We start from the raw sequence: 27,423 nt of genomic DNA, 5'->3' as shown, positions 1-27,423 counted from the left end.
CATCCCTGGGTATGTCCTGTCCCATCGGCAGGACAGGCCCACCAAGGGTGGTGGCACAGTGGTATACAGTCGGGAAAGAGTGGCCCTAGGAGTCCTCAACATTAACTCTGGGCCCCATGAAGCCTCATGGCTTCAGGTCAAACATGGGCAAGGGAACCTCCTGCTGATTACCACCTACTGCCCTCTCTCAGTTGATAAATCAGTACTCCTCCATGTTGAACGCCACTTGGAAGAAGCAATGAGAGTAGCAAGGGCACAGAATGTCATAGAGTCATAGAGTCATAGAGTTATACAGCACAGAAAGAGGCCCTTCGGCCCATCGTGTCTGCGCCGTCCATCAATCCCTGTCCAGTCTAATCCCATTTTCCAGCATTTGGTCCATAGCCTTGTATGCAGTGGCATTTCAAGTGCTCATCCAAATGCTTCTTGAATGTTGTGAGGGTTCCTGCCTCTACCACCCTTTCAGGCAGTGAGTTCCAGATTCCAACCACCCTCTGGGTGAAAAAGTTCCTCCTCAAATCCCCTCTAAATCTCCTGCCCCTTACCCTGAATCTATGCCCCCTTGTTATTGACCCCCCTACTAAGGGGAAAAGTTCCTCTTTATCTACCCTATCTATGCCCCTCATCATTTTGTACACCTCAATCAGGTCCCCCCTCAGCCTTCTTTGCTCCAAGGAAAACAACACCAGCCTGTTTAGTCTTTCTTCATAGCTGAGGCACTCCATCCCAGGTAACATCCTGGTGAATCTTCTCTGCACCCTCTCCAAAGCAATCACATCCTTCCTATAGTGAGGCGACCAGAACTGCACACAGTACTCCAGCTGTGGCCTCACCAGCGTTTTGTACAGCTCCATCATAACCTCCCTGCTCTTATATTCTATGCCTCGGCTAATGAAGGCAAGTATCCCATATGCCTTTTTAACCACCTTATCTACCTGTTCCGCTGCCTTCAGGGATCTATGTAAATGTACACCAAGGTCCCTCTGACCCTCTGTACTTCCTAGGGTCCTACCACTCATTGTGTATTCCCTTGCCTTATTTGTCCGTCCAAAATGCATCACCTCGCACTTTTCAGGGTTAAATTCCATTTGCCACTTTTCCGCCCATCTGACCAACCCGTTTATATCGTCCTGTAGCCTGAGGCTTTCCTCCTCGCAATTTACCACCCCACCAATTTTCGTGTCATCCGCGAACTTACTGATCATACCTTTTACACTCTCATCCAAATCATTTATGTAGATCACAAACAGCAAGGGACCCAGCACCGATCCCTGAGGTACCCCACTGGACACAGGCTTCCAGTCACAAAAGCAACCTTCGACCATCACCCTCTGCCTCCTGCCACTCAGCCAGTTTAGGATCCAACGCACCAAGGCACCCTGGACCCCATGGGCTCTTACCTTCTTGACCAGTCTCCTATGCGGGACTTTGTCAAAAGCTTTGCTGAAGTCCATGTAAATGTACTCTGGGTAAGGGGTTTCAATGTCCATCACCAAGAGTGGCTTGGTAGCACCACTGCTGGCTGAGTCCTGAAGGACATAACTGCTAGTCTGGGCCTGCGACAAGTGGTGAGAGGGCCTACTTTACCTCGTCCTCACCAATCTACCTTTCGCAGATGCATCTGTCCATGACGGTAGTGGTAGCAGTGACCACCGCACAGTCATTGTGGAGACAAAGTCCCGTCCTCACACTGAGGACACCCTCCATCGTGTTGTGTGGCACTACCACCATGCTAAATAGGATAGATTCAGAACAGATCTAGCAGCTCAAAACTGGGCATCCATGAGGCACAATAGAATTGTATTCAACCACAATCTGTAACCTCATGGTCTGGCATATCCCTCACTCTACTATTACCATCAAGTCAGAGGACCAACCCTGGTTCAATAGGGAGTGTAGAAGAGCATGCCAGGAGCAGCACCAAATGTACCTAAAAATGGGGACCCAACCTGGGGAAGCTGCAACACAGGACTACATGCATGCTAAAAAGCGGAAGCAGCATGCTATAGACAGTGCTAAGGAATCCCACAATCAACAGATCAGATCAAAGCACTGCAGTCCTGCCACATCCAGTCATGGACCATTAAACAACTAATGGGAGGAGGAGACTCCATGAATATCCCCATTTTCAAAGGGATGATAGAGCCCAGCACATGAGTGCAAAAGACAAGGCTGAAGCATTTGAAGCCAGAAGTGCCAAGTCGATGATCCATATCGGTCTACTCCTGAGGTCCCCACCATCACAGAAGCCAGTCTTCAGCCAATTCGATTCACTCCACGTGATATCAAGAAATGGCTGAGTGCACTGGCTACAGCAAAGGCTATGGGCCCTGACAACATCCCGGCTATCGTGCTGAAGACTTGTGCTCCAGAACTAGCTGCATCTCTAATCAAGCTATTCCAGTACAGCTACAAAACTCGCATCTATCCGATAATGTGGTAAACTGCCCAGGTATGTCCTGTCCACAAAAAGCAGGACAAATCCAATCCAGCCAATTACCACCCCATCAGGCTACTCTCAAACATCAGCAAAGTGATGGAAGGTGTCATTGACAGTGCTATCAAGCGGCACTTACTCACCAATAACCTGCTCACTGATGCCCAGTTTGGGTTCCACCAATGCGACTCGGCTCCCGACCTCATTGCAACCTTGGTCCAAACATGGACAAAGGGGTTGAATTCCAGAGGTGAGGTGAGAGTGACTGCCCTTGACATCAAGGCAGCATTTGACCGAGTGTGGCATCAAGGAGCCCTAGTAAAACTGAAGTCAATGGGAATCGGGGGGAAAATTCTCCACTGGCTAGAGTCATACCTAGCACAAAGGAAGATGGTTGTGTGATTGAAGGTCAATCATCACAGACCCAGGACATCACTGCGGGGCTTCCTCAGGGCAGTGTTCTAGGCCCAACCACCTTCAGCTGCTTCATCAACGACCTTCGCTCCAACATAGGGTCTAAAATGGGGATGTTCGCTGATGACTGCACAGTGTTCAGTGCCATTCACAACTCCTCAGATAATGAATGAGTCCATGCCCGCATGCAACAAGCCCTGGGCGACGTTCAGGCTTGGGTTGATCAGTGGCAGGTAACATTCACACCACAGAAGTGCCAGGCAATGATTATCTCCAACAAGCGAGAGTCTAACCACCACGCCTTGACTTTCAACGGCATTACCATCGCCGAATCTCCCACCATCAACATCCTGGGGGTCACCGTTGACCAGAAACTTAACTGGACCAGCCACATAAATACTGTGGCAACAAGAGCAGGTCAGAGGCTAGGTATTATGCGGCGAGTGTCTCACCTCCTGACTCCCCAAAGCCTTTGCACCATATACAAGGCACAAGTAAAGAGTGTGATGGAATACTCTCCACTTACTTGGATGAGTGCTGCTCCAACAATACTCAAGAAGCTTAACACAATCCAGGGCAAAGCAGCCCGTTTGATTGGCACCCCATCCACCACCTTAAACATTCACTCCCTCCACCACCAGCACGCTGTGTCTGCAGTGTGTACCATCTACAAGATGCACTGCAGCAACTCACCAATGCTTTTTCAGCAGCACCTCCCAAACCTGCGACCTCTTCCACTTAGAAGGACAAGGGCAGCAGGCACATGGGAACACCACCACCTCCAAGTTCCCCTGAAGTCACACACCATCCTGACTTAGAAGTATATCGCCGCTCCTTCATCGTCGCTGGGTCAAAATCCTGGAACTCCCTACCTAACAGCACTGTGGGAGTACCTTCACCACACGGAATGCAGTGGTTGAAGAAGGCAGCTCACCACCACCTTCTCAAGGGCAATTAGGGATGTGCAATAAATGCTGGCCTTGCCAGCGGCGCCCACAGCCCATAAATGAATTTAAAAAAAATGCAATTGGCTAAGGGACAGAAAGCAAGGAGTTGTGGTGAATGGTTGTTTTCCAGACTGCTGGGAATTGTGCAGTGGTGTCCCGCAGGGATCGGTGTTGGGATCTTTTCTCTTTTTGATATATATTAATGGCCTGTACTTGGGTAAACAGGGCATAATTTCAAAGTTTGCAGATGACACGGAACTCAGTAATGTAGTAAACAGTGAAAAGGATAGTAGCAGACTTGAGGAGGACATAAACTGGTGAAATGGGCAGACACATGGCCAATGAAATTTAACGCAGAGAAGTGTGAAGTGATTCCTTTTGGTAGGAAGAATGAGGAGAGGCAATATAAACAAAATGGTACAACTTTAAAGTGGGTACAGGAATAGAGAGACCTGAGGGTGTACATACACAAGTCTTTGAAGGTGACAGACAAGTTGAGGAGGCTGTTAAAAAAAATACAAAAACTAGGAAGTTATGCTAAACCTGTATAAAACACTGGTTAGGCCGCAACTGTAGTATTGTTTCCAATTATGGGCACCACACTTTAGGAAGGATGTCAAGATCTTAGAGAGGGTGCAGAGCAATGTTCCTGTTAATTTTTTTTTGGGTGCGGGGCCCATTCAAAATACCGCGCATGCATGGTTTTTCCCATTGAAAAGCTGGCAAGCCGGCTGCACTGGAGGTCCAGAGAGCTGTGTGGCCGTGCAGCTTAAAGGGAACATTGGTGCAGAGGAGATTTACTAGAATGAAAGACTTCAGTTACATGGAGAGTTTGAGAAACTGGGATTGTTCTCCTTACAGCAGAAAATGTTAAGGGGAGATGTGATAGAGGTGCTCAGAATCTTGAAGGGTTTTGATAGAGTAAATAAGGAGAAACTGTTCCCAGTGGCTGAAGGGTTGGTAAGTAGAGGACACAGATTTAATGTAATTGGAAAAAGAACCAGAGGTGACATGAGCAGAATTGTTTTCATGCAGTGAGTTGTTAAGATCTGGAATGCACTGCCTGAAAGGGTGATGGAAGCAGATTCAATAATAACTTTCAAAAAGGAATTGGGTAAATACTTGAAAATGAAAAATTTGCTGAGCTTTGGGGAAACAACAGGCGAGTGGGACTAACTGGCCAGCTCTAAGAAAGAGCAGGCACAGCAGGATGGGCGTAATGGCCTTCTGTGCCGTATCAGTCTATGGTTCTAAATAGTGGGTCTAATGTCTGCTTGAAGCCCCATTTGCAAAATTGGTGTGCCCTGAGCACAGCTGGCACTGGGCTGACTGTGTTCAGGAAACACAGTCTACTTGTAACCAAACCAGCGGTCCTTTAAGGAGAATGCAACATCATTTGAGGCGGAACTCAGCAGGTCCTACTCCAAGAGGTGTTGGCAATTGTGGCACAGTGTAAATATAGCCTGATTCTGAAGTTAAGGCCTCACTTGAATGTAAGCTGAAGCGGAGTGAGATCCGCAGAGGAAAGAGGGTTTTCTCTACTTTGCTTCAGAGGCAGTATGGGCCTTTGCTTTTAATTGCCACTACAAGTTTCGTATCAATGTGAAGCACAGCAGCACAACATTTCCTCTTAAGGATGTGTAGCTACTATCCCAAAGCATAATTTCAAGGCGACAGTATTATGCAGGTTAGGCACAGCTTATATGTTGTGATAAGAACATAAGAACATAAGAAATAGGAGCAGGAGTAGGCCAATCGGCCCCTTGAGCCTGCTCCGCCATTCAATAAGATCATGGCTGATCTGATCCTAACCGCCAATCCACTATCACAGAACCATCTCCTGCATCTAACAGAGACACACGAAATAGGAGCAGGATCAGGCTACACGGCCCCTGGGCCCGCTCCGCTACCCACAGGGCCATGACCGATCCGAACCTAGACTCATGTCCAAATTCCTGCCCGCTCCCCGTAACCCTTTATTCCTTTTACTTCTAGGAAACTGTCTATTTCTGTTTTAAATTTATGTAATGATGTAGCTTCTACAGCTTTTTGGGGCAGCATATTCCATGGACCTACCACCCTCTGAGTGAAGTAGTTCCTCCTCATCTCAGTTTTGAAAGAGCGGCCCCTTATTCTAAGACTATGCCCCCTAGTTCTAGTTTCACCCATCATCGGGAACATCCTCCCCGCATCCACCCGATCCAACCCCTTCACAATCTTATATGTTTCAATAAGATCGCCTCTCATTCTTCTGAACTCCAATGAGTAGAGTCCCAATCTACTCAACCTCTCCTCATATGTCCATCCCCTCATCCCCGGGATTAACCGAGTGAACCTTCTTTGTACTGACTCGAGAGCAAGTATGTCCTTTCTTAAGTATGGACACCAAAACTGTACGCAGTATTCCAGGTGCAGTCTCACCAATACCTTGTACAACTGAAGCAATACCTCCCTATTTTTATATTCTATCCCCCTAGCAATGAAAGCCAACATTCCATTGGCCTTCTTAATCACTTGCTGCACCTGCATACTAACCTTTTGAGTTTCATGCACCAGGACCCCCAGATCCCTTTGTACTTCAGTACTTTCCAGTTTCTTGCCATTAAGATAATAACTTGCTCTATGATTTTTCCTGCCAAAGTGCATAACCTCACACTTTCCAGTATTTCATTCCATCTGCCAAATCTCTGCCCACTTACTTAGCCTGTCTATATCCCCTTGCAGGTTTTTTATGTCCTCCTCACTCACTACTTTCCCTCCCATCTTAGTATCATCTGCAAACTTTGATATGTTACACTCGGTCCCCTCCTCCAAATCGTTAATATAGATTGTAAAGAGTTGGGGACCCAGCACTGACCCCTGCGGAACACCACTAGTTACTGATTGCCAGTCTGAGAATGAACCATTTATCCCAACTCTCTGCCTTCTGTTAGATAGCCAATCCTCTATCCATGCCAGAATATTACCCCCAATCCCGTGATTTTTTATCTTAAGCAATAATCTTCTGTGTGGCACCTTGTCAAATGCCTTTTGGAAGTCTAAATACACTATGTCCATTGGTTCCCCTTTATCCACCCTATATGTTACTTCCTCAAAGAACTCCAGCAAATTTGTCAAACATGACTTCCCCTTCATAAAACCATGCTGACTTTGTCCTATTAAATTATGATTATCCAAATGTCCTGTTACTGTCTCCTTAATAATGGACTCCAATATTTTACCTACCACAGATGTTAGGCTAACCGGTCTATAGTTACCAGCCTTCTGTCTACTGCCCTTTTTAAATAAGGGCGTTACATTAGCAGTTTTCCAGTCTGCCGGGACCTTTGCTGAGTCCAGGGAGTTTTGGAAAATTATTACCAATGCACCCACAATTCCTACCGCCACTTCCCTCAAGACCCCAGGATGTAAGCCATCAGGTCCTGGTGATTTATCCGCCTTGAGTCCCATTATTTTACCGAGTACCACTTCCTTAGTGATTTTGATCGTGTTTAGCTCCTCCCCCCCTATAGCCCCCTGTTTGTCCAGTGTTGGGATATTCTTAGTGTCTTCTACTGTAAAGACTGATACAAAATATTCATTCAGTGTTTTTGCCATCTCCATATTTCCCACCATTAATTTCCCGGTCTCATCCTCTAAGGGACCAACATTTACTTTAGCCACCCTTTTTCTTCTTATATAACTATAAAAACTCTTACTATCTGTTTTTATATTTTTTGCTAATTTACTTTCATAATCTATCTTCCCTTTCTTAATCAATCTTTTTGTTATTTTTTGCTGTCTTTTAAAGTTTTCCCAATCCTCTATCCTCCCACTACATTTGGCTACCTTATATGCCCTTGTTTTTAGTCGAATACTATCCTTAATTTCTTTACTTAGCCACGGATGGCTGTCTTTTCTTTTACACCCTTTTCTTCTCAGTGGAATATATATTTTTTGGAAGTTGTAAAATAACTCCTTAAATGTACACCACTGATCATGTATCGTCTTACCCTTTAATCTATTTTCCCAATCCACTCTACTCAATTCCGCTCTCATACCTTCATAATCTCCTTTATTCAAGCTTAGCACGCTTGTTTGAGATCCAACCTTCTCACCCTCTAATTGAATATGGAATTCAACCATGTTATGGTCACTCATTCCAAGGGGATCCTTTACTAGGACATTTTTAATTAATCCTGTTTCGTTACACAGGACCAGATCTAAGGTTGCTTGCCCCCTGGTCGGTTCAGTTACATACTGCTCAAGAAACCCATCCCTAATACACTCAATGAACTCATCCTCAAGGCAGCCCTGCCCAATTTGATTTGTCCAATTAATATGATAGTTAAAATCCCCCATAATTATAGATGTTCCCTTATTACAAGCCTCAACTATTACCTGATTGATACTCCGTCCAACAGACTTGCCACTGTTCGGAGGCCTATAGACTACGCCCACTAGTGTTTTTTTCCCCTTATTATTCCTTACCTCCACCCAAACTGTTTCATTATCCTGATCTTTTGACCCAATATCATTTCTCTGTATTACAGTGATTCCTTCCTTTATTAACATAGCCACCCCACCTCCCCTTCCTTCCTGCCTGTCCTTCCTGATCGTTAAATAACCTGGTATGTTTAATTCCCAGGCATTGTCACCCTGCAGCCATGTTTCTGTAATGGCCACAAGATCATACCCATATGTAGTTATTTGTGCCATTAACTCGTCTATTTTGTTACGAATGCTACGTGCATTCAGATAGAGAACTTTCAAAGATGTTTTGTGACACATAGTTCCTGCTTTTGCCTGTGGTGTATGTAACCTGTTCCACCTTAAGAGAACTACCTTAAGAGATGTACTACTTTCTCTTGGCTGCTGTACACTGTAATACCGGTGGTGACCACACCGGTATATAAGTGTTGTGTAGGGATTTGCTGGGCAGTTCAGCCCTGGCCTCTGAATAGTAATGACCTGTTAAAAGTTATTCTTGTTGTCTGTGTCCAGTGATTGATCCTAAGCATAACTGGGACACACAGACTCAACAGTGGCGACGAGTCCGATCATACCCTGCGGCAGTTTTACATCCAAGGCAGCTTCGTCCCCAGAACGGGCGTCGAGAAAAGGCATCCGCCCTCATCATCCTGCTGAGCACCATCGCACGGGAGGTATCGAGAACCCGGGTTAAAAAGAAAAATTCTGACCACGAAGCCCTCCATCAGCGACAGGCAGTGATCATCCCTTCTACCACGGTGGTGGGTAAGCTGATCAGCGACACGAGCAGAAAGTCGGCCGCATTGGCTGTGGAGTAGGGGAGGGAAAACGGAGGAATAAGGGCGGAGAACTCGACCACGGCTGGTAAAAAGGGCCGGGCTGCAATCGAGGCCGAGAGGCGCAGCGACTGGGGCAGCTTAAGGCACGAGAGCCGCGGAGAACTCAAACGCAGCCGGTGTAAAGGACCGGGCTGCAAGCGGGGCTGTGAGGCAAAGCAGCGTCGGGGAATTGAGAACCGCTGGGGAGGCGAGAACGGCAGCAGCACGGCAATCGCCATTGCAGCCAGCGGGGGAAGAAGGCAAATGCGGGAAAGACCGCCAAGCGCGGGAAGCCGCCATTTTAGTAGGCGGGGGAAGAAGACAAGCGTGGGAAGCCGCCATTTTGAGAAAAAGAAAAATTTAAAAACTTGCAAGGATGCCTAAACATGGGAACATTAATACCTTTGATAGCGATATCGAAGATTGGACCACGTATGTAGAACGCATGGAAGTTTATTGTAAAGCAAATAAGGTACCAGATGATGAGATAGCACTAACCTTATTAAGCTCAATGGGTGCGAAGACATACGGGCTATTGAAGCACCTTCTATCACCAAATAAACCGGCGGATCAGACTTTCGCGAATATTGTTACTGTCCTGAAAAATCATTTAAACCCCACGCTGCTGATGATAGCGGAATGATTTAAATTTTACAGAAGAACGCAGCTGAAAGACGAAAGCAACGCTGAATTTTTAATTGAACTGCGTAAGCTATCGAAGTACTGTCAGTTTGGAACAGGACTAGCAGATGCGCTGAGAGATAAATTTGTGTGTGGATTGTTAAAAGAAGGAACACAAAAGCGACTGCTTGAGGAGAATGATCTTACGCTTGATAAAGCTGTCACTATTGCAGCATCGCAAGAAGCCGCAGCGAGAGGCACGGCGGAAATGCAGCTACGGTCACCGGAACTCAGCTCCAATCAAATGGTCTTGGGTACAGTAAAATGTTATCGTTGTGGAAAGACAACGCACGATCAGAACCAGTGCTGGTTCAAAAATCAGGAATGCAGAAAATGTGTCAGGCTTGGTCACATAGCTAAAGTATGCCGGTCAGGAAAGAAGACCAGCAACAAAAAGTCACCGCAGGAAAAGTACAGAAAGCTACACAAGGTGACAGAGAACAGTTCGAACAAACAGAAGTCAGATTCAGACTCCAGCAGTAATGAACTGGGTAGTCTAAGAGTACACAATGTTGGTAAGGAAGCAGACCTCCAAACAATTTGGGTCACACTTCAGATAGCAGGAGTCCAAGTGAAGATGGAATTGGACACTGGATCGGCATTGACGGTCATGAATAAGCAAGATTACAAAAGGTTATTCCCACATATTCCCCTATGGGATACGGAGATTGTATTGAAAACATACACGGGGCAAAGAGTATACCCCATCGGGAAGATAGAGGTAAAGGTGGTCCACAAGGGCAAAGAAAGCCGAGGAATGGACTTATATGTGCTACCTGAGGGAGGTCCACCACTACTGGGATGGGAGTGGATTAGGAAAATAAATATGGACTGGCATTCCTTAAAAGCACTAACGGTAGATTCCGGTAAAAAAGATGTCAAACCTAAACGATTGTCCAGAATATTGGACGATGCTAAAGAGGTGTTCCAACAGGGACTGGGAACACTGAGAGGAATTACGGCAAACATCAAGGTTGAAGAACATGCAAACCCGAAATTTTTCAAAGCCAGACCGGTACCTTATGCGATACGACCTGCTGTGGAAGCTGAGCTGGAAGGGCTAGAATGTTCAGGAGTACTGTCTAAGGTAGACTGGAGTGAGTGGGCTACGCCCATTGTTCCCGTCATGAAGCGTTCATCGAGCAACAAGCCGGGGGAACCGGGGAAGGTTCGCATCTGTGGAGATTTGAAGATCACTGTTAATCCGGTGCTTCACACGGTGCAGTATCCGCTTCCGCGGATTGAGGATATCTTCGCTTCGTTGTCTGGCGGGAAACACTTCACCAAGATAGACCTGGCGCAGGCGTACTTACAGATGGAAGTTGAGGAAGAGTCACGCCAGTATCTCACGATCAACACGCATAGAGGCTTGTACCGGTATAATAAACTGGTTTTTGGAGTGGCATCGGCTCCAGCAATTTGGCAGAGGACCATGGAACAGGTATTACAGGGAATTCCAGGCACACAATGTTACCTGGACGATATTCTGATTACAGGAGATGATGACGAGGAACACCTTGCAAATTTGGAACTGGTGCTCACCAGATTGAAAGAATATGGACTTCGAGTTAATTGCCAGAAATGTGAGTTCTTTCAGAAGCGGATCTCGTACTGTGGTCATGTCATTGACCAGGAGGGGCTTCATAAGTCTCCTGACAAGATCGAAGCTGTTGTGAAGGCTCCCGCTCCGGATAATGTATCCCAGTTGAGGTCGTTCCTAGGGTTGATTAACTATTACCATAAGTTTCTGCCAAATTTATCCACGGTGCTGCACCCGCTGAACGCTCTTTTGCAGAAGGGAGTACCATGGAAGTGGAGCGAGGACTGTAAGAGGGCCTTTCGCAAAAGCAAGGCATTGATCACCTCAGAGGAAGTGTTGGCTCACTTCAACCCAATGCTGCCTATTCGTTTGGCTTGTGATGCTTCTCCATATGGTATTGGGGCAGTACTCTCACACAAGTTGCCAAATGGCCTGGAGAAGCCAGTCGCGTTCGCATCCAGATCATTGACCTCCACGGAGCGCAACTATGCTCAGATAGATAGGGAGGCTCTCAGCCTTGTGTGGGGAGTAAAGAAGTTTAATCATTACCTGCAGGGCCAAAAGTTCACGCTTCTGACAGACCACCAGCTGTTGGTATCCATTTTTAACCCTAAGAAGGGTGTTTCGGTGATGACAGCACAGAGACTCCATGATATACCTATCAATTCATCCAATGAAAAGCGACGAGTTAAGATAGTAACTATAGGTTTTTATTGGCTAAATGACAGAGTCCACCCTCGTGGGTGATCGGGTCCAACAAGGAGGAATACCAGCCAGTCGACCACCTTTATACCTGGGCAAGCAGGCGGAGTCATGGGCGGAGTCAGCAGTGGTCAGCCCAGGTATAACAGCGTGACAAGAGGTGACCTTGTGTAGTGATACAACAGTGTAAACAGTGATAACCATAGTGTAACGATATAAACAGTGATAAACATAGTGTAACGATATAAACAGTGATAACCATAGTGTAACGATAGTGAACGATAAAAGTGGTTTACCACATTCACCCCTTGTTTAGATTTGAGTCCAGCGGGGTGAAGTGTGCTACCAGTTCGGGTATGTCAGTCTGTCCGGAGGCCTCGTAAGTCTCTCTGATCGGCACAGCAGCGGCGGCAGTGATGCAGTATCCGATGTTAATGCTGGTGTCTGCGTGGTCGGCGAAGGCTCATGGGGTTCCAGCATGCCGTCTACCTGGGGTGGATTTGGGGGGGTGGTGGGGGGTAACGGTGGTATCTCAGGGGTGCCCGAGGGTGCAAGGTCTCGTAAGGAGACTGTGTCCTCCCGCCCGTCTAGGTATGCCACATAGGCGTACTGGGGGTTGGCGTGCAGGAGGTCCACCCTCTCGACCAGGGGGTCCGTTTTATGGGCCCTCACGTGCTTTCGCAGCAAGACGGGCCCCGGAGAAGTCAGCCATGTTGGTAGCGAGGTTCCCGTAGTCGACTTCCTGGGGAAAACAAACATTCGTTCATGGGGGGTGGCGTTAATGGCCGTGCAAAGCAGCGACCAGATGGAATGCAGCGCTGCCGGGAGGACTTCCTGCCAGCGAGAGGTTGGCGGGCCCTTAGACTTTAAGGCTAAGAGAACGGCCTTCCAGACAGTCGCGTTCTCTCTTTCCACCTGGCCGTTCCCTCGGGGGTTGTAGCTGGTGGTCCTGCTTGCAGCAATGCCTCTCGCTAATAGGAACTGGCGAAGTTCCTCGCTCATGAAGGATGAGCCCCGGTCGCTATGTATATAGTTCGGGAACCCGAACAAGGCGAAGAGGTCGTTCAGGCATTTGATGACCGTGGTACTGGTCATGTCTGGGCAGGGGAAGGCAAAGGGGAAACGGGAGTACTCATCAATGATGTTGAGGAAGTACACATTGCGGTCAGAGGACGGGAGGGGCCCCTTAAAATCGATGCTCAAGCGCTCGAAGGGGCGGGTGGTCTTGATCAGGCTTGCTCTGTCCGGCCTAAAGAAATGCGGTTTGCATTCGGCACAGGTTTGGCAGTTCCTGGTCATGGTCCTGACCTCCTCGATGGAGTAGGGCAGGTTGCGGGCCTTAATGAAGTGGTAAAGTCTGGTGACCCCGGGGTGGCAGAGGTCGTTGTGGAGGGTCTGCAGTCTATCAATTTGCGCGTTGGCGCATGTACTTCGTGATAGAGCATCTGGGGGTTCGTTCAGTTTACCAGGTCGGTACAAGATATCATAATCATAGGTGGAGAGCTCGATTCTCCACCTCAAGATCTTGTCGTTCTTGATTTTGCCCCTCAGCTTGTTATTAAACATGAAAGCGACTGAACGCTGGTTGGTGAGGAGGGTAAATCGTTTGCCTGCCAGGTAATGCCTCCAGCATCTTACTGCCTCCACGATCGCCTGGGCCTCCTTCTCGACCGAAAAGTGTCGGATCTCAGGGCCCTGGAGGGTCCTTGAGAAGAAGGCCACAGGTCTCCCCGCCTGGTTAAGGGTTGCTGCTAGGGCGAAGTCGGATGCATCGCTCTCCACTTGGAAAGGGATAGACTCATCCACCGCGTGCATTGTGGCCTTAGCAATGTCTCCCTTTATGAGGGAGAAGGCTGCGCACGCTTCTGCCATCAGGGGGAAGGAGGTGGACTTCATGAGGGGTCTGGCTTTGTCCACATAATTCGGCACCCATTGGGCATAGTAGGCGAAGAGCCCCAGGGTTCTCTTCAGCGCCTTTGGACAGTGGGGGAGGGGTAGCTCCATGAGGGGTCGCATTCTTTCGGGGTCGGGGCCGATGACCCCGTTCTCTACTACGCAGCCGAGGATGGCGAGATGCGAGGTGTTAAACACACATTTCTCCTTATTGTAAGTGAGGTTCAGCCGTTCGGCCGTACGGAGGAATTTCTCCAGATTAACATCGTGGTCCTGCCGGTCGCGGCCGCAGATGGTGACGTTATCTAGATAAGGGAACGTGGCCTGCAGCCCGTTCTGGTCAACCACCCGGTCCATCTCCCTTTGGAAGACCGAAACCCCGTTGGTGACGCCGAAGGGAACCCTAAGGAAGTGGTAGAGGCGGCCATTCGCCTCGAAGGCGGTATACTGGCGGTCCTCAGGGCGGATAGGGAGTTGGTGATAGGCCGACTTAAGGTCGATGGTGGAGAATACCCGGTACTGTGCAATCTGATTGACCATATCAGATATGCGGGGAAGGGGTATGCGTCCAGCTGGGTGTACCGGTTTATGGTTTGGCTGTAGTCGATGACCAGGCGGTTTTAATTGCCGGTCTTAATGACTACGACCTGGGCACGCCAGGGGCTGTTGCTCTGCTCGATGATGCCCTCCTTCAGGAGACGCTGCAACTCAGAGCTAATAAAAGCTCTGTCCCCGGCGCTGTACCGCCTGCTCTTGGTGGCGACGGGTTTACAGTCGCGGGTGAGGTTAGCGAACAGGGAAGGGGGCGGGACCTTGAGGGTGGATAGGCCGCAGGTGGTATGCGGTGGGCGGTTTAAAGGCTGCTGGTTGTCGACTGTGAGTGGGGGGGAGGGGTCCACCGTATGCCAAAGTGACACTTTGAAGGTGGGATTGGAAGTCCAGCCCTAGTAGGACGGCAGCGCAGAGCTGGGGCAGGACGAGGAGTTTAAATTTTTATACTCCGTGCCCCTAAACGACAGGGTCACAACACAGTAGCCGCTGATGTCTGTAGAATGGGACCTCGACGCCATCGAGATCCGGTTGCGCATTGGCCGGACAGTGAGGGAGTAGTGGCTCACCGTGTCTGGATGGATGAAACTCTCCGTGCTTCCGCTGTCGAACAGGCAGGTCGTGGCATGGCCGTTTACTTTGATGTCCATCATGGACTTGGACAGGTGATGCGGGCGAGCTTGGTCCAGTGTGACGGAGGCTAGTGTATGGCTGAGCGAGTTGCTGTAGTCTGCAGGTGAGGCGGTGGTCGGGTCTGGAGGCAAGGTGGCGGTCGAGTGTGGTGGACAAAATGGCGGCGCCCACGAGGTTGAATAAAATGGCGGAGAAGGTGGCCGCCCCCACAACTCACATGCGGCACTGCTGGTGTCAGTGGCCTTGATCAAAGATGGCCACCCCCACGACTCACACGAGGGGATACTGGCATCTGTGGCCTTGATGAAAGATGGCCGCCCCCACAACTCGCATGAGGCACTGCTGGCGTCTGTGGCTCTCCCCCTGCAGGCCTTAGCGAAGTGGCCTTTCTTGTGGCAATCGGAGCAAGTCGCGTTTCTTGCAGGGCAGCGCGTCCTCGGGTGTTTCGCCTGGCCACAGAAGAAGCAGCCGGCGGCCCGATCGCGGGGCTCCGATGTTGCAGCCGTTACCGGGGGTGGCGGTCCCGATCGGTTCTGGGACGCCGACGCTGAGGTAGGTCCCAGAGGCGGCGGTGCGAGGGGTATTGTGGCCGGGGTCGGGCCCGAGTCCCAGGGTCGCGCAGCACAGTACCTGGAATACGCCTCAAGGTCCCGATGGGCCACTTCCAGAGAGCGAGCGAGGGCTGCAGTTGTATTCAGGTCGAGGTCCTTTGATTCGAGCAGTCTTTGCCGTGAGTAGTCAGACCGAAGGCCTTTCACGAAGGCATCGCGGATATTCCCTTCAGTATTTTCTGCCGCCGTTACAGCTTTAAAGTCACAGTCCCTGCCGAGTGTTTGTAGCGCCCGTAAAAATTCATCTACAGACTCTCCTGGCTGTTGCGAGCGGGATCTTAGGAGATGTCTGGCATACATAGAATTTACCGGGCTCCGGTACTGCTCTTTCAGCAGACTGAGGGCGTCCTCGTATGTAGTAAGGTCCTGGATGAATGCAAATACTTTAGGGCTCACTTGGGCGGTCAGAACTCTTAGTTTGGATCCCGGAGGCACGCCGGATTCTCCCAGGTAGGATTCGAAACAGCTCAGCCAGTGTTTGAAGTCGAGGGCTGAGTTCGCTGCCTGTGGGTTTAGATCCAGGTACGGCGGTCGGAGGGCTCGCAGCCAGGCCGGCTGCTGTGGCTGTTGTAGCTGGCCGTTTGGCTGGTCGTTTGGCTGCTCCGGTCCACTCATTTCAAAATTTAGCCAATAAAATTGATATACCTATCAATTCATCCAATGAAAAGCGACGAGTTAAGATAGTAACTATAGGTTTTTATTGGCTAAATGACAGAGTCCACCCTCGTGGGTGATCGGGTCCAACAAGGAGGAATACCAGCCAGTCGACCACCTTTATACCTGGGCAAGCAGGCGGAGTCATGGGCGGAGTCAGCAGTGGTCAGCCCAGGTATAACAGCGTGACAAGAGGTGACCTTGTGTAGTGATACAACAGTGTAAACAGTGATAACCATAGTGTAACGATATAATCAGTGATAGCCATAGTGTAACGATAGTGAACGATAAAAGTGGTTTACCACAAAGGGGTTGAAAGGTTTGAGTGCAGATGTTAGACTTCTTGATCGATCCTCAGTCGTGGAAGGTAAGGCATGTGGCAACAGTGCTCTAAAGTCTGATGGTGATGGACATCTCTCAAGTGGTCTTCAATTAGATGGCGGTGAGCATCCCTCACAGCTGCGGGCCATCTACCTGAAACCCTCTGGTGCTCCCCCTTGTCCCCCTCATCTTCATCTTCCTCCTCAACCTCCTCTTCCTCCTCCTCCTCAACCCCCTCTTCCTCCTCTTTCTCCTCTTCTTCAACCTCCTCCTCCTCTTGTGGCTCCTAAGCTTGACACGCTGGCACAATTGCTCGTGGTAACAGCTGGTCTCTCATGATCACTAGATTATGGAGCATGCAGCCAATCGCCAAGCACCTGCAGCCCTCCGGTCCCTCCTGCCCCTCTCTCCTCCAGCAGCTGGTGCTGCTCTGCCTGACCTCATCTCCTCCTCCCATTCCACCAGCAAACCAAGGGGGACCCCTAGCAAGATCCCCATGACCAAGCACTTTCATTCTCCTCGTAACTCCTATAAGGTGTCCAATAAGGTACAGCAGCATAGCACTCACTCTCTTTAGGTGAAGTCCTCAGATAATTTACAGAATAAATATTAGTGAAGTCTTGTCAAAGGGTCCTCTGCAAATAGAGTGTAGCCAGTCGATCTCTAGCAGCAAGTGAACAGAGAAAGCTGAGCATGGCTTTAAGAGTAAAATGGCCCTTCGAGTTCTGCATCTTTTTTGTTATTTGCTGTACTGACAGGAATAGTATGATTTTGACCTTGTAAAATGTTGACACCAAATGAAATGCTGAGACCATAGAGCTGATCTTGCTGAGCTGTGTTGCCAAATGTAAATAATGGAGGGTAACTACGCATATTCTGCCCTCGCAACGCGATCCTATGCAAAGCTAGACAGATAGCGAACAACTTGATATCTTCCAATAAAATCACAAGGCTTGACTTTTCTTGTAACGCTTTACTGAAAGATTCTCATTATTTTAAAACTGAAATACAACACAGAAATGGAAGCACACATTAGCATACAAGCGCATAACTGATATGTATACACAAATTTAGGTACGCCTGAGCAACACAGTACATTTAGTAAACTGGGAGGCATTCTCTTTAAATTAGCCCTGTACATAGTGTATGAAAATACAGCTACTAGTTAATCAGCTAGACAGAGAAAAGTTACAACTAAACATTTTCTACAACATACAGTTCACATTAATCATCTATAGCATTCTAGAATACTTACAGACAAACAATTTCCAAGACTCAAGCATGGGGACAATACAACTGCTCGGAGCCTGTGCTGCTGTAGGAGCACCGTGGTGTAGGTCTGTGTCCCAGCGAGGACTCCACGAGGACTACGTAGCAGTCCTGTGGGGAGCGTGATGACCTCATCACGCTCGGTCGCGTTGTCCGCGCTTGGGGCGTCACGTGATGCGCGTGGTCGCGTTTCTGGCCGTGGAGGCCGAAGTCGGGAGCGGGAGCTGGGGGCCAGGCTGAGCCGGTGCTTGCCGCGGGAGTGGAAGATCGCGTCGCTCTCGGCGGCTGGTAGATGCGGCCGAAGACGCTAGGCCGGGCTGTGCCGGCGGCCTTTCTGGAAGGCCGAGTCGGGCCGGCAGCCGCCTCATGCACGTCACGTCGTACGTGCCGTGACGTCAGCACGCTACGTCGTACGTGACGTGACGTCAGCAAGCTAAGGCGCGTCTTAAAGGGGCAATGGCCCTAAAAGGTAAGTTAAAGGGGCAACGGCCCCAACAGGTAGGTTATACATATATAAGTAAGTTAAATACATACAGTGAGGTTAAGTTAGAGGGAGAGGCAGCACAACGCAATTTCCCTGCTCCTGGCATGGAGTCACAGTCTCCAGCATTACATATCAGGAAATCATGCACCGAATGTAATGATCAATAACATGTCATTCTATAGTGGACACTAGGTGGAGCCATAGAGCTGTGTAGAGCTGTATGTAGCTGTATGTATATAAGACTACACTACCCAGCTGTATGTATATTAAGACTACATTACCCATGAGGCACTAGGCTACCCACAAGGCAGCAGTCAAGATGGAAGCCTCTACAGATACTGTACCTAGTCCACATGTGCTCAATAAAAGTGTCTAGGAAAAGCTAGCTGTGTTCATAATAAGAATGTCTATTTATTAATGCACATAAGACCAAAGACATGGGGGACGATTTTGCCGGCATTCAGGGGTCGGGTTTGGAGGTGGGACTGCTGGCAAAATCAAAAAGATTGGCAGCGGGTTCTGAACCCACTTCCAACCCACCTCCAATCAATCTTCCCGGGAGTCAGGTCCCCGATTTGCGCAGAGACCCGACTCCTAGCGGCGGGAAGAGGATTATAGCCACTTAGCAGCTTGTTAACAGGTAGTTAACAGGCAGTGAAGAGGCCTTTTCCAATTTTGCCAGATTGACTACGGGCTTCCCGATGACTGGACACCACGCCAGGTAAGTGTGGCGTATTGTGAGTCTACTATAATGTTTCATCATTGATGATAGCTGCAGAAGTGGTGTAAAGGATCCAATGGTACACTGGTGAGTTTCAGAGGTAAGGAAATGCTAGGAAAATCATGTTTAATGTATTTAGACTTTTCTGTAGGCAATAAGATTTGAAGTGTTTGTGTAGTCCCAGCTCATTGGGAGAACCTCTCTCACCAGTGACAGATTACTTCTGTATCCTCACCTGCAGCTGCCATCTGTTTTATCCTAAGGAGAGAGTCTCTGGAGAGCCTGGGTGCAAGGGCACACCTTTGTACAGTGATTGGCAGTGTTTGCAGCACCTCAATGCTGTCAAACACTGAAAAATCATCTGTCAAACAAAAATGAGCATGTCCCCTTTAAGAAAACCAGCAGATGATGCGTCATCAACTGACCTCATCTTATACCGGCTTTCTCTTATTTGGCTGGAAAGCCCGCAGGGTGGGCTTAACAAGATCAATTGACACAAAATAGCATCTGTGCGTCAGGCGTCGTTGGGGGCGGGATCGGAAGCTGCAAGTCAGCTGACCCGCTCCCAACTTGCCTCTTCAGGTAAGATCATGGCCATAGCCTTCTGCTTCATTTTAAAATTAGAGCTAGGCCATTGATGAGGGAAATCAGGGAGCACTTTGTTAGACAGAGGGTAGTAGAAATCTGGAATGCTGCCTCCCAAAGGCTGTGAATGCTGGGATAATTAGAATTTTCAAGGCTCAGGTCGATAGATTTCTGTTAAGTTAGGTTATCAAGGGATATGGAACAAAGTTGGGAAAATGGAGTTGAGGTACAGATCAGTCATGATCTAATTGAATGGCAGAACAGGTTCGAGGGGCTGAACAACCTGCTCCTGTTCTTGTGTTCCTATTCATTCTAATGGAAATTATGTGGGTTTTTTTACCCAGCAAGTTGTTATGATCTGGAATACACTGCCTGAAAGGGTGGTGGGAACAGATACAATATTAATTTTCAAAAGGGAATTGGATAAATACTTGATGTGGAACGAGCAGGGGAGTGTGACTAATCAGATAGCTCTTTCAAAGAACTGGCACAGGCATCATGGGCTGAATGTCCTCCTTCTGTGCTGTATGATTCTTTGGGGGTGAAATTAGATTAGGCCCTAAACAGGTGGGGGTGGGGGGGGGGATCGCGATGCGCGATCGGCCTGTGCCCGTTGCAAGGACTGATGGCAGCAGGCAAAATTCGTGCTGTCTGCTCATTAGCATGATTGCAGCACTGATCTCAGTGCTAAACGCGCTGCTGGTTGGCTCAGTGCTCAACAGGGGGACTAACATCGGGTGCAGTCTGCTGTCCAATTAAAGCATGCCTGTAGAGTGAAGGCTTGTGAAGGAATAGCCATGATTCAGAGAAATACACGATACCATGAACAGAATACTGATATTATTAATAAAAGGCATACTGGGTTTAAAAGACACAAGTCTCAGCAGACAAGGCTGTAAACAGAATACAGGCTTCTGAGAGAAGATCAGTTGATAACAAAGCTGTAAACAAGCTTTGAAATGGGAATTAGTTAAATATTCTAAAACAATGAAAGATTGAAGCAAACCATTGGTGCTTCCGAAAGGTCTACGGTTTGCAACGAACACAATGAGAAGGCCCAGTTTAAGGTGTTACAAACTAACACGTTGAAACAGAAATACAAATATTAAAAGAGGCATGTGCCTTTGAAACATGACATCAAGAAAAGAAACAACTGCTGGTCAAATAGTTTAATGTTAAACTTGAAAAACAGGAACCATAAGATTAAATATGCAACCAATTGAGATAGCTAGAAATGCATGAAACATTCAGTCAAAGTGTCTTTAATTTAGATATAGTAAAAACCATACCAGCAAGACTTTGAAGATATGACACCAAGCAATTGCATTGTGTTTGTATTGAACATGGAGAATAAGGAAAGACACAATAGCCTAGAAATTCAGTGGGCTGCGCCACCTGTTAGCGCCTTAGGAGGGCGCTAAGTGGGTCGGAAGCCACTGGCCATGCCTCCCGCTAAATTCAGCGGGACGCGAATGGCGGCGCTAGCCGTTAGCGCTGCGCCGCTACCGATGACGTCATCAGTGTGCGCAGTGCCCCGCTAATGCCCCGATCGCGATATTTAGATGCGCCCCCTGCTTTAACGCCGGGCGCTATTTGCGACCAGTTCAGGGGGGCCTACCTGCGGCGGTAGAGGCGCTAAATAAAGGAGGTGTGGGGCGGCCATTTTTTTTGCTGGCTGCCTGCCAGCACCTCTCCGCGCTGCCGTCCCTGGCCTCCTGAGCACCCCCCCGTGGAGTGCCGACTGCGTTCCAAGAGCCCGGCACTTCTCCTCGGTGCCGGGCTCTTTTGCCGGCACTCGCGATCCTTGATCGCACTGCACAAGGCCCCTCCCCTTTAAGAAGGGGAGGAAGGCCTGCAGTACCGCAGCGCGCCAGGTGCTGCGGCATGTTGCGCAGCGATATTCAGCTGCAGCTCCCCAAGAGGGATGCAGGGCGCCTCCAGTAGCGCCGCGCTTCCTTCTGGGGCGCGCAAACTGAATTTTTGGCTGGCGGCCGCGACTGCTTCCGGGGAGCTACTTTTAGCGCCCTGGCGAGGATGGCGCCCCAAACTGGGCTATAGTGAATTTCTAAGCCAATGTCTGCTAAAAAGCAGTTAAGCCAATATTAGGAATAGAATGAAGAATCTTCGGTAAGAATGGCATCAAACAAAAACCATTGTTTTTATGATGGTTTTTGGAACACCTAAAGGTAGAGAAATAATTATGCATGCAATAGTTGAATTGATAGTAACATAGAAAGCATTCAACCAGAGGTATCAATAAAGCCAAATTAGCTGATATCAGCAGAGAACATCAAAGAAGAAACCAAAGCCAAAAGGATATTTTAGGGGGTTTTGCACAGGCGTGATCGGGTCTGTCAGCTTTGCCTCTGACTATCTTCCTTGAGCGGTTCAAATCGCTCGCCCCCTGGCTTCTGGACACCGGACTTAGATACAGGCAGCAATACAGAGAAGACTCGAGTAGACAGGTGGTTGGATGCAAACAAAACCAAGATTTTATTGAAGAGGAAAACTTGATACAATCTTATGGAAAATTATTAGTGTACACTTCTACAGGCAAAAATTACAAGAGAGTCATAATAATACTATACTTATACAGGGAATGGGGAATACACGGCACATCGAGGGAAAGCAACTATCTTAACATTACCCTTATCCTTAACCCACCCCCTATACCTAACTAGGTTAATCTATGAGGGGTCAGAATTCATGCTCACCAATCAAAAGGGTTTGATAGACTCAAAAGAGTGGTTGGGTTCGGGGTTCGCTCTTGGTGCTCTCTGGAGTCTACTGTCGTCACGTGGGCTCCGGGTGCTGCAAGGGCGTTGTCCAGGTTCGAGTACCCCAAAGTTACAGTCTCTGCTTGGGTACTTTACCTTGCAGGGATGATTCTTCGCCGACAGCTTGAGTTTGCATGAAGATACTCGCAGGTCAGCTGAGGCTGAAGGCCCGATGATTCGAAGCCTACCCTCAGTTGGCCTTCCCCGGGTGGTCTTCCTCCTCCCCTCGTCGCGTCCCGATTTGCCTGGCCTGAATTGCCCGTGTTCACCCAACCCTGTGTCGGGCCGAGTCCAGATGGAGTTGGAGAGGGCACGGGCAAAGGCTAGGGGGTAAGCGTGGGACGGGGGAAGAGCAGCAGCCACGAGGGCGAGGGGCCGAAGAACCGGGGAGCGGCAGTACTGACAGCAGCAGAGCAGCTGAGTAGGAGTTCCTTCTCCTTCTGATTGCTACCTGGGGGCCTTCAGTTATACCTTCGTCGAAAAACCCTTATCTGCCCACCAAATCAGGTTAGTTCTCTGTTTTAATTTTGACGGGCTAGTTAAAATAATGGTAGCAATCTATACTGACGATTTTTAGATGGCCAGTAATTGCATCTACCGGCCCGATAATTGACTCGTATTGTCCTGAAAGTCCTTGATGGGCTGGTCCAGCCTTGATTGATATGTTTAATCTGTTTCCGCTTATGTATGCAGATTGTTTGATGGCACCGGACTCACCACGTCTGGCGAAATCGCAGCTGTTGTGTCTGCAAGAAACCTTTTGGGATGAGGTTACCTTGGAAAGAGTTCGGAAGGTTTGGAAGGAAAAGATGTTTGCAAGTTGCGCAAACAATAACCGTAGAGGGGTGGCTCGTTTGGTGAGTCAGTTTATAGAAGAGAACATTGCCTTGGTGGACAAGGACACTGAGGGGAGATTTTAATGGCTAAAGGTAAAAATGGAGGAATTTAATTGCGATCTCTTTAATATCTATGCGTCGAACGACCATTGCAAATATCACGAGCTTTTTCGGTGATTATTCACAGAAGTGGCAGAGGTGGAAAACCCTTATACAGTGGGGGATTTTAATGTATTTTTATCTCAGATGGACATTTCAGCCCAGATGACCTTTAAGGATGATAACTCCAGAGGGATGATTGTAAAAATGATGGCTAATTTAAATTTGAGAGACTTATGGAGAGATCAGAACCCCATAAAAAGGGAGTTCTCCAGAAGAGGTTGGGTGGGTAATGTTTTAAAACAGAGCTGAATAGGTTTTATGTTAATGCAGAAGGGTTAAGTTCTGAGGTGATGGAGATTTATTATAAAAAAGCATTTCTTAGTGACCTCTTGGTTTTGCTTCTTAGAAATTGGAACAGCAGAGTTAAGATCGGTTCATGGGTGTGGATTTTAAACAATCAATACCTGAAAGAAATTGCTAATAAAGAAGGGATTTTAAATATAATGGCCCAGAAATTCCGAGCCCTACGGGTGTGTACGCGCTGTGTACTCACCCGTAGGGACATCGGAAATGCCGGTTTCAGGCATGCACTGCACATGCAAAGCTCTTGACAGCTCCTCCGGCTGCCCTGGAGAAGGGCCTCTGTGGGCGGAGAGGTCCGGTTTTTGGAGACCCTCCGCCCGCAGAAAACACTTACAATTCTTGCACCTGGTAAAAGCAGGCATAAGGCCTGCATTTACCAGGATAAGAGTTGAAAAGAAGTAAAAAAAAATGTTTTTCCACTGATTTATCATTTAAAAATTCTTTAAAAAAAGGTAAGTTTATTTTCAGCCCCGTTAAAAACTTTAATTATTTATTTCAAAAATTTAAATTTTTGTTTAAAATAGTTAATTTATGTAATTTCAAGTCATTTTAAAAATGTGATGTTTTTTTAAAAATGTATTTGAAGTTTTACTATGTTTTTGGGGGTGATCTCCATTTGTATATTTGACAGGTCTCCTGTCAAATGTATGAAGGGAGATTCCCTTCTCTGATTGGCTCCCAATGGCCCACTTGATCCCAGGGATGCTGCGAAATACCTGCGCCTCTGGGATACGTGGGCCCTGCGCACCGGCAGTTTGGAGAGGCCCAGCAGCAGAACTCTGTGCCTCCTGGGAGCCCTCAGGTCAGGGCGCAGATTTTTCCAGATTGCAGCCCTCCACCCGCAGGAGGCCTGCGATCGGAATATCTGGGCCAATAAAGGATGTTCGGAAAGGACCTTTATTCTTGAAAGAAAGAAGAGTTTCGTGGGACAATTTCAAATATGAGGTAAAAGGTTTTTCGGTACGTTATGGGAAAGAGAGCAGCAGTTAACCGGCGTGGAGAAGAGAATATAAGCAGAAGGTTTCTGAATATCTGTAAAGCAGTTGACGGAGGGGATAAGGGAGCAGAGACTAAGTGGGTGGTTTTAAAGGAAGTGTGGAAATTATTGCAAGCTGAAAAATGCAAGGGGGCTATTCTCTGGGGAAAGGCTAAAGATGCGTTGGAGGGAGAAAGATGCACTCGATATTTTCTAGAGTAAGAGAAGCTGCGACAGAGATTATCATTAATTGGAGAGCTGAAGGTTGGGGAGAAGATCATTAATGAAAGTGGGGAGATTTTGGAGGCCCTAGTAGCTTTTATCAAGAGTTATATACAAAAGAAGACATTTCCAAATTGGCGATGGAGAAGGTTAGTGCTTTTATTGAAGAGGGTTTAAAGGAGGATGAGAGAAGCATGTGTGACAAAGAAGTAGGATTAGCAGAAATAAAAGTAGCAATAAGTGAAATGAAGGGGGTCGGCGGGGCGGGGGGGCGGTAGGGGCAGGGTGTGGGTGCAATGCCCAGGGTCCAATGGACTAAGTGCAGAATTTTATAAAGAATTTTAAAGATTTTAAGTCCATTTTAAGTCCATCTTAGAGGTTTTTAAGGAGATTTAATTTGAGGGAAGCCTGGCCCCATCTATGAGGAGAGATATCATAAGCTTAGCTTATATACAAATAAAGGGGATAGAAGGGATCTAAAGAATTGGAGGCCCATCACATTATTAAATGTGGATTATAAGATCTTGGCGAGGTTATAGCAAATTATATGAAGGAGGTGATGCCGCAGATAGTTTTGCCCTTTCAGTCCTATGGAGTCATAGGCCGGGATGTCGCAGACTCTGTGGTCTCAATCTGAGATGTGACAGAGCTCATGGAAGAGAATGTGAGGGAGGCTTATGTGTTAAAGATAGATTAAGAGAAAGCCTTTGATATGGTTTCTCATGAGTTTTTATTGATGGTTTTGGACGCATTTGGTTTCTGGAAAAATTTCATTGAGTGGATAAGGATTTTTTTATTGAAACATATTTAGCTGTGTTAAATGTAATGGTTTTTTTATCCAAGTATTTTCCGATACAGAGGTCAGTGAGACAGGGTTGTCCCCTGTCCCACATTGTTAGTAGAACCATTCAGTTACATGATGCAGAAAGAACAAGGCGTAGTCGGGATTGCGGTTCCCAGTTCCGGGCTGGTGTCGGTGATACACCAATATGCAGATGACACTACCTTAACATTGAGAGATGCAGAGTCAGTGAGGAAAGCTATGGGAGTAGTGGAGGAGTATTGTAGAGCTTCAGGAGCCAGAGTGAATTATAGTAAGTCCCAATGCCTGGTTGCGGGAAAGGGTAGGGGGGAGTGGTTGGAGGAAAGCCCCTTTAAGGTGGTAGAGGTTTTGGAAGTTCTGGGGGTGCATATGGGGTGCAAGAAGGACCAGGATGGAATGGATCGATTAAATTGGGAACCAAAGGTAATGAAATCTAAATGATTTTGGGAAGATGAGACAGGAGGTGGTTGGAAGTGCAAGGAAGAGCGACAGTGGTGTCTGCTCTCCTACTATCTAAGCTATGGTACTTATTGACGGTGGAGGATATTCCTAAGTGTGCAAAAAAGTCCATCCGAGAGGCTTGTGTGAGGATTTTATGGGAAGGGAAACCAGCCTTGGTTGCTTACAATACCATCAATAGACGGAGAAATCAGGGATGTCTCAATTTCCCAGATATTGATTTGAAGAAAAAATCCTTTAGAATCAAATGGTTGAAGAGATTTCTTCAGAAGTCAAATACAAGTTTTTGGAAGAGTCCTTTTGAGCAGTTTTTAAAACTAAGTGGGATAGGAGGGCAGGGGATATTTTATATGAATACAATAAGATATTTTTGAAATCGATCAAACCTCTCCCTAGGTTTTATAAGGGGGTTGTGGAGTCTTGGGCCCAATATTTAAAAAGTGTGCAGTTTATGCCCAAGAGTGCTGAGGAATTTTTAGAACAGTCCTTATTTTTATACAGGTGGGTCAACATTGAAGGAGAGGTATTATTTAATCAAGCTTTTATAAAAGCTGGTATTATATATGTGAAAGGTGTATTATATGAGGTAATTCCAGGTTGGTTGCCGGAAACGGTAGTGAGGGACATGATTTGGGAAGAGGATTAGGAGATAGAGGAAAAAGCAATTATGATCATAGAGTCATAGAGTCATAGAGTTATACAGCACGGATAGAAGCCCTTCGGCCCATCGTGTCCGTGCCGGCCATCAAGCCCTGTCTAATCTAATCCCATATTCCAGCATTTGGTCCGTAGCCTTGTATGTTATGGCATTTCAAGTGCTCATCCAAATGCTTCTTGAATGTTGTGAGGGTTCCTGCCTCCACAACCCTTTCAGGCAGTGAGTTCCAGACTCCAACCACCCTCTGGGTGAAAAAGTTCTTTCTCAAATCCCCTCTAAACCTCCCGCCCTTTACCTTGAATCTATGCCCCCTAGTTATTGACCCTTCTACTAAGGGAAAAAGCTCCTCAGTATCCATCCTATCTATGCCCCTCATAATTTTGTACACCTCAATCATGTCCCCCCTCAGCCTCCTCTGCTCCAAGGAAAACAAACCCAATCTGCCCAGTTTTTCTTCATAGCTGAAGCGCTCCAGCCC

This window comes from Somniosus microcephalus, chromosome 10, assembly GCF_052327205.1.
Source record: "Somniosus microcephalus isolate GS21.2 chromosome 10, FLI_Smic_1.0, whole genome shotgun sequence".
Taxonomy (NCBI): Eukaryota; Metazoa; Chordata; class Chondrichthyes; order Squaliformes; family Somniosidae; genus Somniosus; species Somniosus microcephalus.
This window is presented reverse-complemented; position numbering follows the sequence as displayed.